Source organism: Catharus ustulatus, chromosome 1, assembly GCF_009819885.2.
Source record: "Catharus ustulatus isolate bCatUst1 chromosome 1, bCatUst1.pri.v2, whole genome shotgun sequence".
NCBI lineage: Eukaryota > Metazoa > Chordata > Aves > Passeriformes > Turdidae > Catharus > Catharus ustulatus.
The window spans coordinates 160,399,697-160,412,947 of NC_046221.1; the positions used below are offsets into that span (position 1 = coordinate 160,399,697).

At 43.1% G+C, this 13,251-nt stretch overlaps 1 protein-coding gene across 1 annotated transcript in view; it reads right to left on the minus strand.

Moving 5' to 3' along the window:
• Positions 1-5,975, minus strand: part of PTK2 (protein tyrosine kinase 2) — a 187,712-nt gene extending 181,737 nt beyond the window's left edge. The window contains exon 1 of the mRNA XM_033072195.1: positions 5,830-5,975. The gene's annotated coding sequence lies outside the window, so the exon portion shown is untranslated. The remainder of the gene's footprint in view (positions 1-5,829) is intronic.
• Between the last annotated feature and the right edge of the window lie 7,276 nt (positions 5,976-13,251).

Consider the following 13,251-nt stretch of genomic DNA (forward strand, 5'->3'; position numbering starts at 1 on the left):
TTTCTTCTTTCTGTATTAACCTTTAATTGAAAAAAACAGGCAATAAAAATTCCAGCATACTAACCCAGAACAAAGACTGTTTGCCCCTCTGAAGACAGAAAGATTGGAGTTGCCCAGTTAAAAAGAGAAATCAAGAGTAGATACCTATGTGCAAGTAAGAAAATGGTGGCAGATTTTATGTTTTCACACTGCTTTTCATAGAAAAAGAATTTAAAAGATTCCCTGAAATCAGTAAGAGGAAATTCTCTTCTGAAGATCACAGAATTTCTGAATCTCAAAGCTGCAGAGTATTACTGAGAACAAACTTGCCTCAGCATTCATGCTGAACATAAAACCTAAAACAGACAGGATGAAACAGGTATTGATTGATGTAAATCTCCACCACTGGGTGTAACTCAGACACTGGGATTTCTAAGTCTCTTACTAGTACCTTCAATAGAGTAATCTTGCATGCACTGCTAGAAAATTATCTCTTAAATGCTGATGGAGCAGAGACTTTACTGGCTACTGCACATCTCATGGATTATACCACTGAAGATTCCAGGCAGTGCTCAAGGCCTGGGAAAAGAAGTGGATATCTGGTTAAAGAAATGCATTCCCAGATGCAAAACACATCATTTAACTCATTCTGAGCCCCTGCTAAACTAAACTTCTGGTATTGCCTTGACACCTAACTATTTTCAGCAAGAAAACAGGAAAAAGGATAAAAAAAAAAGAAAGGGAAAAAAAAAAATCATCTGCTTCAAATCCTTCCTACAAACTTCAATGGGACTACAGGAAAAATGATCTCTGCTTTCCACAGATACTTTAGAGGCTCAGATAGTCTGCTCCCTCTCTCCTCTTCCAAACCAAAATAAAACAAAAGCAGGAATTGCACGTTTCTGTGTGTGTGTAAACAATGCAAGGCCCAAGCATGGCAGCAGGAAGCAGGAGCAGTTCAGAGTCAGCAGAGCCCTCTGACCCTTCTCACTGCACCAAGCACTGGAACAGACTCAGTTCAGCCACTTCTATCTCTTGTTGCAAAGGCAACAAGTGCTTCATTTAAAGACTCTTTCAGATGTATTGTTCAACAAAGCTGGATCGACAGCAGTGGCTGCAGGACACTGATGCCAAGGTTTTGCTTATACACTTCTGGGCAAAAGGAAGGAAATTAGTCTGGGATCTTGAAATGAGTTAAATTGCAATTCCATGAGCAGGGAAAGAGTCAACATTAGAGGGATTAACTCTAAACTGATCTATACTACACTGTTACCAAGTTGGAACTCTGCAGCAAAATGAAAGAGTTGAGTGCTTGTCAGGTTGCCTTGCCAGAAGGAAAACAATAAGTAATGCTTCCATGCAACAGGAAGCTAACAAAAACTACTTAAAACTTCTTTCATATGCCCATTCTGCACTAAACAAAAACTGAAAAAACCAAAATCAGAGGGCAGGAAAAAAAAAGTCTTGAAGTCACACACAAAAAAGGAAATCCAATCCAGGAGAGTTTTGCCAGTTCAGCCATGGACTGCTGCAGAGCTGAAGAACATTTCAATGCACCCACATTTCAAGCACTGTCAGATTCAGACACAATCAGTTTCTGTGCTTCTCCTGCCACCTCTCAAACTTTTATTCCACACACGATTCACCAAGTCAACTCTAACAACACATCCCTCTGATGTGCTGAAAGGTCTATGAACTGCTGAAATTTGGATGGAGATGCCTGGAAAGCTACCACACACCTGGGTAATCACAGCTGGCTCTCTTGCTTCTGCTTTAATACAAATCCAAAAAAACAGGTCAAGCCACAAAGTTTTTTTGTGCTTTTGGTTGTTTGATGATATTTTTGTGGAGTTTTTTTTTAAATAAAAGCCCTAACACTCAGAAATCTGCCCAAATACAAGATCTGTATCCCAGTATTATGCTGGACAAGCAATAAACTCCTATATTAGGAAGATCATACAGTGGAAAAAACACAACAGTTATATAGGAATGGGATAGGAAACATGAAAATTTAAGCCTACAACCCCAACTCACAGGTTTTTAAACCATCAGCCCCTAAATAACCACTTTCTTCAATAGTTTTTCTTATTAGCCATCAACCAGTGCCTGAATATGGGAGAACAGGACATGAGGAACAAAAGCTTTCAGAAAGATCTACTTGATCATCTCCACAGAAGTCCTTCCTCTCCTACACCCAAAAATCCCCTATTTAAACCCAGATATCTACGTGGATACCACATTTTCCACTTAACTTCCTATTCTTTCATTCTTTCAGCTTCCTGTCTTTGTGACAGACACAATAAACCACATCCATTGAACACTGGTAGAACACACAACTTTCAAGGCTTTTAAGTGGCATTATATACAAATGAAGAGACTCACTTGAAATTGCTCAGAATTTATAAACTCTGCTCTTGCATTAATCTCCATCAAGGTTCTAGGTTTGTTTTTTGTTATTTTTTTTTTCCCCCTCTCCAAACACTTTAGCACATAACTATCCAGCAGAAGTTACCATTCAGGGAGACACAGATGACTGGAGTTCAGGTGCTAAATAAATGCATTTTAAACTGACTTTTAGAGTGTTTCTACATCATTTCCACTCTTATTCCATACAGGAACTCAAAGTGATCTCTCTGTTGCAGTTTTTTAAATTCTGACCTGTAATTAAAACCTCTTCAAAAAACTGAATTAACAGATCCATGTTTTTGGTGGCACTTGAAACTTCTGAATTACATTAACATGACATGAGAAGAAACACACATTTAGTCTGGAAACCACATCTGATGGAGCTAAGTATCAGTCACACCAGGAAATATTGGAATATGAATTCCAGTATTAATTACTTTTTAAGCACCTTCTGCCCAGTTACTGACACTTATCCAGAATGTGAAAACACACTTTAGGCAGTAATCTACATAAAATGTAAAGGTACAAAGGTCCAATTTAAGATAAATAAAACCACATAAGTCTGTTCAAGTCTTGTGTGTTTTTATAGAGATTTAACAGCAAAATTACCTATTTATAGTTACCAGTATTCTTCAAAACTACTTTGAGAAGACAAAAGGAACTTTTTCACAGGGAGAAGGAATCTACACAAATCCTAAGAGATGTAAAATGAATGGGAAAAGTTTGTGTTGTTATTATGAATTATATAAAAATAAAGATCATACTACCACACACAGCAGTACCTACCAGGGGAAAAAAAATAATTTTGTTATACAAAATAAATACAATGGCAATAAATATATTCTTGAGTCTTAGTTACACTCCTAGTGGACAAAAAAACAACCCACCACATTCATAGATGCATTAAAAACACCAGAACACAATTTCCTAAACCATCAAATCCACCTTTAGTACTAATTAATCTCTATCAAACAGTCCTGCTTTTCTGTCCTCCTATCATCCTCCCCAAAATATCTATTAGCTTGGTGGAGATCATAATCCTGAGATTCCCCATTCAATCATTACTCAAATGGTAAATCATTATATTACCAAAAAAATAAAAAAAAACAAAAAAAAAGCCCTTTCCACAACTGGTAACACACTTGGAAGCAAAGTCACATCACTAGGTATCTTGAAAGAATTTTTACAGCTATTTCAGCAAATTATGCATTCAAGACATGAGTGGTATTCTAAGAATATTCCCTTCTGGATGAAGTATTCCAATAGGCTACTAGTTGATTGCTGTGTCACTACATATGCTTAGTACCTTTAATAACCAAGGCTGAGGCCAAAAACAGCACAGAACTTTTGACAAATAAGCACTATGTCATTCTCCTCTCATGTATACATTTTAACCTTCCTGCAAAACAAAAGGTCAACCAGCACAAACATCAATCCCAGCCATGTTCCACAAAAACTGGATAAGGCATAATAGCACAAAAGATAAATTAATTTCAGGACTGTTTTTCTCTTGTTGAGTTGCCTGTGGAGTTTTACAGTCCTGTGAGAGATTATCTGTCCAGCAATCAGTGTCTCCTCCCTTTTTGTTCTGTTAATAGGATCCCAGATTTTAGGTCCATTAAATTTCCTACATGGAGTGATCTCAAAGATACACACACACACATTCTGTACAGAATCTCAGCCACAAACCCTGCTTTAAGAAACCCAAGGGCTGTGTTCCCCATCCACAAACCACACAGGTAAAGGTGTTCCCACAAAGGGGGCAGGGTAACAGCTTGATTTCAGGAATAACAAAAAAAGGCCAGGTGGAGAAAGGAAGTGGTGCAATTTTGGACATGGACAACATCAGTGAGATAACCAACTGTTCCAAATAACTGTGTAACATTCAATATTTTCTGGCCCCATTCCAGTTTCACTCCTGACCTCACCTAGGTTTAACAGAACCAGGGACTATAAAGGCAGATTAGCTTCGAGGAATGTAGGACTTTTCCAATTAATCCAGGAGGGGGAAAAAAAATACATCAAACAACCTAATGCCAAAGGAGTGTGAATTTTAAAGGGACATTGCAACACCACTTCACTCTTACACTAACATTTGCATTAAATACTTCAGTATGAATTCCCAAATGTTTCTCTTTCCAAGTCAACTTTTTGTTTTATGTCTTTATGACAGCACTGCTCTTATCCCAGTGAAAGTGCCAGAAACTGGGCTCCAGGCTGAGGCTGCTCCAGGGGCAGGGCCTGCAGGGTACCCTGGAACAGGACTGACTGCGAGGCAGCTAACACTGAAACAACACAGAAACAACACAGCCGACACTGTTCCAGCCAGGAAACAACAGAAAAAGAACGGGAAATCAAAGGGTAAAGTCTACCCCTTGTCCCAAAAAAGCATCACCGGAGCACAGGAGGTGTGGGAAGAGCATAGATGTGAGAACTGCCCATGTACAGCCTATGTTTCACAATTAGTAGCGGGGATTTGAGGAGAACGATTCTCTGTTACAGCTGCAATTCTCGCTGTACTCCAAAACCAGGTTCACAACCGGAAAACGAAAATACATCCTATTTCTCCAAGAAGTGCAAAGGCTCCTCCGTGCGATCCAACTTGTGCGGCAGCAGCGGGCCGGCAGGAGCCGCGCTCAGGGGACGCCGCGCTCAGGGGACGCCGCTCCCGTCCCCGCTGCAGCCGCCGGGGGCCGGCCCCGGGTGAAGGCACCGGAGCGCTGCCCCGATCCTCTTTGGATCACACGGTCCCAGCGAGCGCAGCACCAGAACGAACCAAAAATAAACCCGCACACACCTCAAAAAAGCCCCAAACCCTAAAGAGAAGAAACCTCAACCGCTTCCCCTGCGCTCCCGCTCCAAGCGGCAGCCACGGATTTACGCGCTCGCCCGAGGAGGGGAAGGGGCAAAGCCAGGCGCTCCGGCTCCGGCAGCGAGGGGACACCTCCTCCTCCTCCCTTCCCTTTCCCTTTGTTTACTTTACGGACCGTCCCGCTCCACCTCGCCGCCTCCCGACACATCCGGTGGGACCGGCCGGGGCTGCGGGGCGGGCAGGGCGCAGGGGGCGGCCGGATCCCCCGGGGTGGGGGACGGGGCAGGCGGGGCACCAGATGACCTCTCCCCGCAGCCTCCTCCTCTTCCATCCCTTTCCCATCCCGCCCTCCCGGCGAGGGAAGCGGCTGTGCCCGAAGAGACCCCCAGCCCACCGCGCGGTGCCTCCTGCGCCCCGGTGTCCGCGGCAGCCCCTCCCCGGGGACACAGGAACGGGCGGCACCAGGGACGATCCTCCCTTCCCTGCGGAGCCGCTGCCGCTCCCCAAGCCGGGGGCTGGGGCGGGGGACACGGAAGGAGACGCCGCTGCCCCCCGACACCCCCTCCCCGTGATGTAAATCGGGGCCGCTTCGCCCGCCCCCTCCCCGGGCAGCGCTCGCCGCCGGCACTCACCGCGCTGGGGGCACGGCCGCCTCCGGCGCCACGGCCAAGAGGAGAAGCCGCGGTGAAGGAGGAGGAGGAGGAGGACGAAGAGGAGGAGAAGGCTCCGGAGGGTCTGCGCGGGCAGTGCCGCCTCCCTCCTCCTGCCCTCCCTCCCTCCGTCCCTCTCTCCCCGCCCTCCCGGCGCGCTGCACCATGGGATGCGCCGTTCCCCCCCCAACATGGCTGTGGGGGGGTCACGGTGCCGCCCCTCAGGGAGCGAGGCGGGGGAGGTGGGGAAGGCGCGTCCCGTCCCCGCGCCCGCCCCAAGGGCTCTCCTCTTCTCTCTCCCGCCCTGCTTCTTTCCTTCCCCGAGGCAGCGCGGATCCTGACGGGATCTGGCGGATTTGCTGAGGAGGAGGCGAAGTTTAACCCCTTGTCCTCGCTCAGTGGCAGCGGCTGGCACAGTTCTCTTGTTCCAACGCTGGGATGTTCCAGTTGTGGAGTCTCCCTCCCTGGAGGTGTCCCAGGGTATCCCAGGTCCTGTGCCTGTGCTTGGGCAGGGGGTCGGGCCGGATGGCTCTGGGCAGAGCCTGGTGCTCATAAGGCCAAGGTTGAGGGGTCCGTCCCTGTCTGGGCCATTCCAAGTTGAACTCGGTGATCCTTGTTCTCCCCTTCCAACTCAGAATATTCTGTGTTCTCTGACCCACTGTGGTAACTTCCAACCTTACCCACTCTGTGGTTATGTGATTCTATGATAATCTCTTTCAAGGAAATATTTGGAATTTACTTTAAAATTACCACCACACTTGAGTGCTCATCAGTGATTGTGTATATTTAGTAACATAAGCCTGAAATCACAGGATCATGGAATGAAAAAGGTTGGAATGCACCACAGTGGGGTCTTCTGGTCCAACCTCCCTGCTCAGGGCACAGGCACAGGATTGTGTCCTGGCAGTTCTGGAATATCTCCAGTGAAAGAGACTCCAAACCCTCTGTGGGCAATGGTGGAACTTCCTGGGATCAGCTCCTGCCTGTTCCTCCTGTCCCACTGCTGGCACCAGGAGCAGAGACTGGTCCCTGCTCTGACCCTCCCTGCAGACACAAACAGGGATGAGATTCCCTCTGAGTCGTATCTTCTCAAGGCTGAACAGCCCCAGCTCCCTCAGCTTATCCTTGTAAGAGAGATGTTCCAGTCCCTTCATCCTCTCTGCTGAACCCACTCCAGGAGCTCCATGTCTTGTACTGAGGAGCCCAAAGATGGACATTCCAGGTGAAACGTGGGGGTTGGCCACTTCTCCCATGGAACCAGTGACAGGACAAAAGGAAATGGCCTCAAGCTGCACCAAGAGAGGTTCATGTTGGATATCAGGAAGAATTTTTTCTTGGGAACGGTTGTCAAGCATTGGAAGAAGCTGCCCATGGGTTTATCCCTGGAGGTATTCAAGAAATGACTGGAGGTGGCACTCGGTGCTGTGGTTTAGTTGACATGATTGTGTTTGCTCAAAGGTTGGGCTTGATGATTTTGGAGGTCTTTTTCAACCTTAATGATTCTGTAATTCTGGGAAAGAGCAGTTTTTCTATCTCTTCCTTATCTCTCATGGCACTTGAACTCATTTTTTGCTGAGATAGTTTACTGGATAGTTTACTTCAGGGTAAGACAAGTCCCATTCTTAAACTTACCTACATTTCTTAGTTTACCATAAGGAAACTTGAGGGGGATGTGGAACGAGGAGGGACCTAGATTGTAAACACAGTTTTTCAGGTGAATCCCACCCAAAATGTCCCAAGCCCCTCCAGGAGCCAATCCATTAGGTAAGCTCTGAGCATGATACAAATGCACCATATAAAAATGATTCCTACAAAGTCTCCTTTAAACAGCAGTCCAGTATTCCCATCCATGTTCTGCAGAAGTGCTGGGACATAACCAGAAGGCTGTTGGATATCCTGGAGACAGGATACCAAATACACTGCACCCTTTTAGTGAAGCTGGATCACTATGCAGAAATGAAGGAAGGAAGGAGGAAGGGAAGAATTATTTCAGTTATTTTGTAATTATTAGTCTTCTGATGCCAGAAAGTTGGGAGGCATCAATAAAGATGATGTTCATGGTAATACACAGGAAAAATCAAAATGCCTCTGAGGAATGGAATGGTAAAAATGGAAGGAAATGACTGAAAAAGGAGTGTGTGTTCTGATTAATATACAGAGAAGGGGTGGTATAATTATTGGAAACAGAAAATGAAAGGGAAAATGGAGCTTCATAAATTTTTATGATACAGTTGTTATCAACAGCACGGAATTGCACTAAATGACCCTTCCCAGCATTTAATCCCAATTACTGATCATTTCTCCTCTGTCTCTGCTTTCACCCAAAGATGTCAGAGTGCTGTAGCTTCTGAGCAAACTTGTGAAGAAGATAGTTATCCCCATTTTTCACACTGGAAAGCTAAAACAGTATTTGAGTTGCCAAAAGCACAAATAATTCACTGGATGAACAGGCCTAAAAGCAAACTGCTCCTCCCCAGGGCTGTATCCTGTGCATTCAAGACAGCAGCAGTACCTACTTTGTCATGCATTGTATGTCTAATTGATTTCATACAAAGGTTTAATAAACATTCTTCATTTAGGCATTTTTTCAAATGTCCTTGCTTTAATAAATAGTTATTATTCCTGTATTTTTAGAACTTTATGCTCTGCAGGTTCTCTGAACAATGTCAGTGTACCAATTCTCTCCAATTTACAGGTGGAAAAACTATTAAAGAGTTATTTAGGTGATTTATGGAGGAGAGAGAATAAATCCAGAGCAGTGGTAGAGCTATGAATCTGATTCTTACATTCTGTTCTATCTTCTAATACTTTCACTTTTTCATATGGAAAACAGGGATGTTGTCTGAAGTCCCTGGGAGATTTTCCATTGGTTCTAATGGAATGAAGGCAAGCCCAAAATAATCTATCAAATTGATGGTGTGTAGTAAAACCTGAACATTCTGTTTCAGGTCCTGGTGGCAGGTTTTTGGTTTTTTTTTTATTTCTTGTTGCATTCCTTCATCAGAAAATTGCATGTAAAAGCAGAAGCCTTCAGCAATGTACTGACTTTGATAAAAATGGGAGGGAATCTCCCTTATGTTACAGAATCCAGGTTTTGGTCAAATGTAGAGAAAGCTCCATAAAAGCTGATGATTTGAGCTCTCAGCTGGGAGAGGGGAGCTATGGTGATGTCCAGTGGAAAGTTTCTTCATTAATAATCTCAGCTGAAACTCATGAGGTATGAGCAGTCAGGGTTTCTGTCAGCACTACAAAGGCCCCTACGTACAAATCTCTGCCATTTTCCATCCTCCAGCTTTAGGGCATCATCCAAACTAATTGCTTATGAGAAAGGTACTTCGAGTAGCTTTTCCTTCCCTTTTCCCTTCCCTTCCCTTTTCCCTTCCCTTCCCTCCCCTTCCCTTCCCTTCCCTTCCCAATTAAGTGAGGCAGAGCCCTGGTAATTAGCCCAAATCTTTACTTAGCTAAACCTTCATAAGTTGTGACTTGCTCTTTTGTCTTCTGAGATCCTTGTTTTCTTCTGATTCTTGAGAACTTGTGGGAAAATGTAAAATTATTTTCTTGCCTGCTCTGTCTACACAGAGGTTGTTGGTAGGTAGAAAAGACAACTGTCCCCTATAATTTATTATGGAATGATTAATATGGAGGGAAGACATTTAGTTTAATACTACTGGTATTATTTGAGCAGTCCATGCCATTACCTCATTTAATTTACAGGGCTTATTAAACCTAGTATAAACAAAAAGGTAGGAAATTTCATTATAGTGTAGCATGTATTGTCTTTCCTTCTATTAAGTGACAGAGCTGGGGGTAATGGCTCTGAAGAGAACGAGTTCTTTCCGGTGTTTGGGAGCACAGCTGCAGCCAGGCATCCTCCACTTTCCTGCAGGATGGTAAATATTCATTAAAGGAACCAGAATGAGCAGGTAAATCTGAACTGCAGGGCTATTTCAAGCTGTGCTGATGAAATAAGGATTTGGGGAAAAAAAAAAAGGAGAAAATGGCAAGATGCTAAATATTCCACATAATAACATCCTTCATTGTAAGAGGATTTATTTTTTTTTTAAATCACCTAAATCAACCTCAGATGGAGAAGTCAACTGCATATGTAAGGAGTCTACATATTACTCTGGCATTGGTGAAGGAAAAGTACATAGTAAATACTATTAAAGGCACCAAAATGTGACTGTTTATACATCTCTGCTTCTTTTTGGATTAAAAAAAAGAAAAAGATTAAGTATTATATCAGCATTTCTGGGCAGTGCCTGGAGTAGGAGCTGAATGGAAAGTCACCAATGGAGGTTTTTCTAATTTATTAAATAAAACAAAATACAAAGAAATTCTTAAGAAAAGCACCAAGGGAAACTGGCAAACCCACACAGGATCAGGAAGGAAATTTCAGGTAAAAAATCTGTGTGAAAAAAACAAATCAGCAGCTGGGGGACCCACTTGATGAGTTGCTGTTATTAACTAAGACCTCCAAAGCAAATGTTAATGTGTTAATTAGAGGCAGGGTAATAACCTCCTAGATTTCCCAGTGGGAAACAAAACAAAACAAAAACAAGACAATTTCTGTTCTGGATTTAACTGGCTGAAACCAAACATGGCATGAAGGGGAATCCTCCCAGTACTGAGTCTGCATTTTCTGATGTGGGTTTGCAGCATCACTGCCCCAGTGGTACTGTACAACACTTACCTGACCCTGCAGCATGACCAGCTGCACTCATGGGACCCAGGAGTTCATTTATCTTTCTAGAAAATCAAACTAAATCCCTCTCCTGACTGGTAGCTTTGATTTCTGAAAAAAAAAAAAAGGGAAAGATCCCATATTGGCTTAGTGAGGCTGGTTCCAAGGAAGGAATGAAGTCAGGACCCTCTCAGGTGAAGCCCTGGTGCAAAGGCAAGGGAAGTAAAATCCATGATCTGTCCTGAAGAGTCAAACTTCCCATCACAGTCTTGTCTTTGCATTTTATTTTGGCCTCCAAGACTGAAGTCAACTTCTTGGTTTTTTTTTTTCTCTCCCAACCAAACCTCAGGCAAACCTGATGCTGAGCCAAATCAAACCATGTATTTTAAAACTCTATTCTCTTGAGACCCAGAAGCACGAAGGAATGGAGGTCTTAAGGATATTTAGAAACATGTGAATTCTTTGACTCGTGTTCTGCTGCTTTCTATAATTTTGCTGCCTTGAGCTGTGGTGCCCATTGTTCCCAGGAAGGCTCAGGAGGGAAGAAGGGTGTTCAGGACTGTGTCCAGTCAGTGGAGCACACTCCTGGGACAGCCAGGATTGGAGCCCCAGGGCTTACATTCCAGGATTGCACATGGTGGCTTTCCCAGTAAAGACACAGCCTTTCAGCTCCTTCAGTTCTGAGCCAACCCCAGATCCTTTTATGTTTACTTATTTAAATTGCTATCAAAAACTCTTTTTTTAAAAATATATTTTGTCTTTATGCTGTCCTGGTTCTTTGTCATTAAAACATCAAGTCAGTTTTCTACAGGAGCTGTGACAGTTGCATCATATTCTGTTCTCTATCAAATCCCTCCCCAAATCCCTCCAGCTGTTCTGGAAGCTTACACTTTTCCTAGAGCCCCTTGATGTTTCAAATGTGTGCAATGTTTTGATCAAAGGGGTTCTTGTACTTAATGCAAATTTCAGCACACATACAGCAGTTGGATGTGAGTGTGTGGATCCAATCCTCCCATCTCCACTGGGCCCCTGGGACACCAATCCAGCGAGCAAGGAGGGCAGGGATGACTGGTGCAGAACACTTCTGCTTCTTTATTTTTTAAGCCTATGTTAAGCTTTCTCCATATATGATAATTTTAGCTAATATTCTGAATGGCCATCATCTAAAAGGTTACAATGACCACACCTGAGGAAATCTGTGCTTTTTTTCTCTCACATTTTTTCTGACATCTGAGCAAACAGCATAATGAAATTTCTGCAATTCTTTTGGACACTTCAAGTGATATTTTAGATACCAGACAATAATTTTCTGAAAATGTGTTTTCAAACACAGACCCAAGTACAGTAAGTAGAGAGACTGTTTTCTGTGGGAATTAGGGGCCATTACTGATCAACCTCACACTTAGTGAATGATTTGGAATGTATATGAATATTGATCCTTACAATGTTTTCTTTCTGTGCTACCTACAAATTTCTTTGTCAGTTTGAAGCCAGTCCCACTTGTTCCTCTTGGAAAAAGCACCTCTCCAGCTCTTAGGGGTGAGTGTTCCTGTCCTCTATCCTGTTTCACAGAAAATCCTCATGCATTTTGGTAAAAAGAGTCACCCTAAGTTACAGGAGAGATGCTGCTGACCTGTGTGAGTTCATTTTGCAATGGCTGCAAAGAGTCCCTGCTGTCCACATGAAATCATTTCTTGGGAACCTCTGAAACAGTGACCTCATAAATTTAAGTCAGCCAGGACGTAGAAAGATTTCTCATTCCTCTAATTTGTTCATCCTGTGCTCCTTTGACAGCTGGAATAAAAATGGAATAAAAGAGCATTGTAATTTTCTTGAGCTCTTCAGTTGCCTAATTAAAAATTGATCATTTATTCTCATTTAGGATTCTGCAGAAAAAGGGTGCTGCTCTTGCATTAAAACAAAGTTTTTCAAGAGAGTCTCTAGACCAGATAAAGTATGGAGTTAAAAACCATGGCAGGTGTGTTTAGAAGACATAGTTTTCCATGTTACACACAATTCTTTCCTGGTTCTCTCAGTACAGGCACAACAATTTCCCAAGGTGTTCTGTGAAGTGCCTTTGTGTCTGACTGCCTCAATACCTCACCTGAGTTTATTTACTTTGTAGGAAGAGTATTGCACACCAAAAAAAGGTGAGAGAGAAGACCTGTGGTTTGACTTAAAATCACAGACTCATAGAATGTTTAGGTTTGGAAGGGACCTGGAAAATTATCTCATCCTGCCAGGTGCATTTCAGTTTGCACTGAAATTTTGCTCGTTGGGGCAATCTAACATTCTTGCATCAACATCACCATTAGGCATAGAAAAATGAATTGATAGCAGGTGTATCTTCTATAATACAGTTTTTAATCAGAATTTGTTCTTGAAATGTTTCTTTCTATCTGTTCTTGAAATGTTACCTTCTTTAGAAACATGGTTTTTACACATCACAATATTAACTTTGTAAGGGTATTACTTCTCTAAAATCCTATACAGAATTTTAACTGCCACATTGTTTGCAAGTCAGAACCAGTGTTAGTTCTTTTTATCTGCTCTGAACTTAATGTAAATTTTTATGTCATTCAGTGTTTGATGCCTCAGGTTCTAGTCCATAAAAGTGGCATAGCAATGTGATCCTATGGGAAGATACCAGGGGTTACAATTAGGAGAGGTTCAGAAAAAAGGTTGAAGCTGCTGAACACTGAAAACAAAGTGTACAAGCC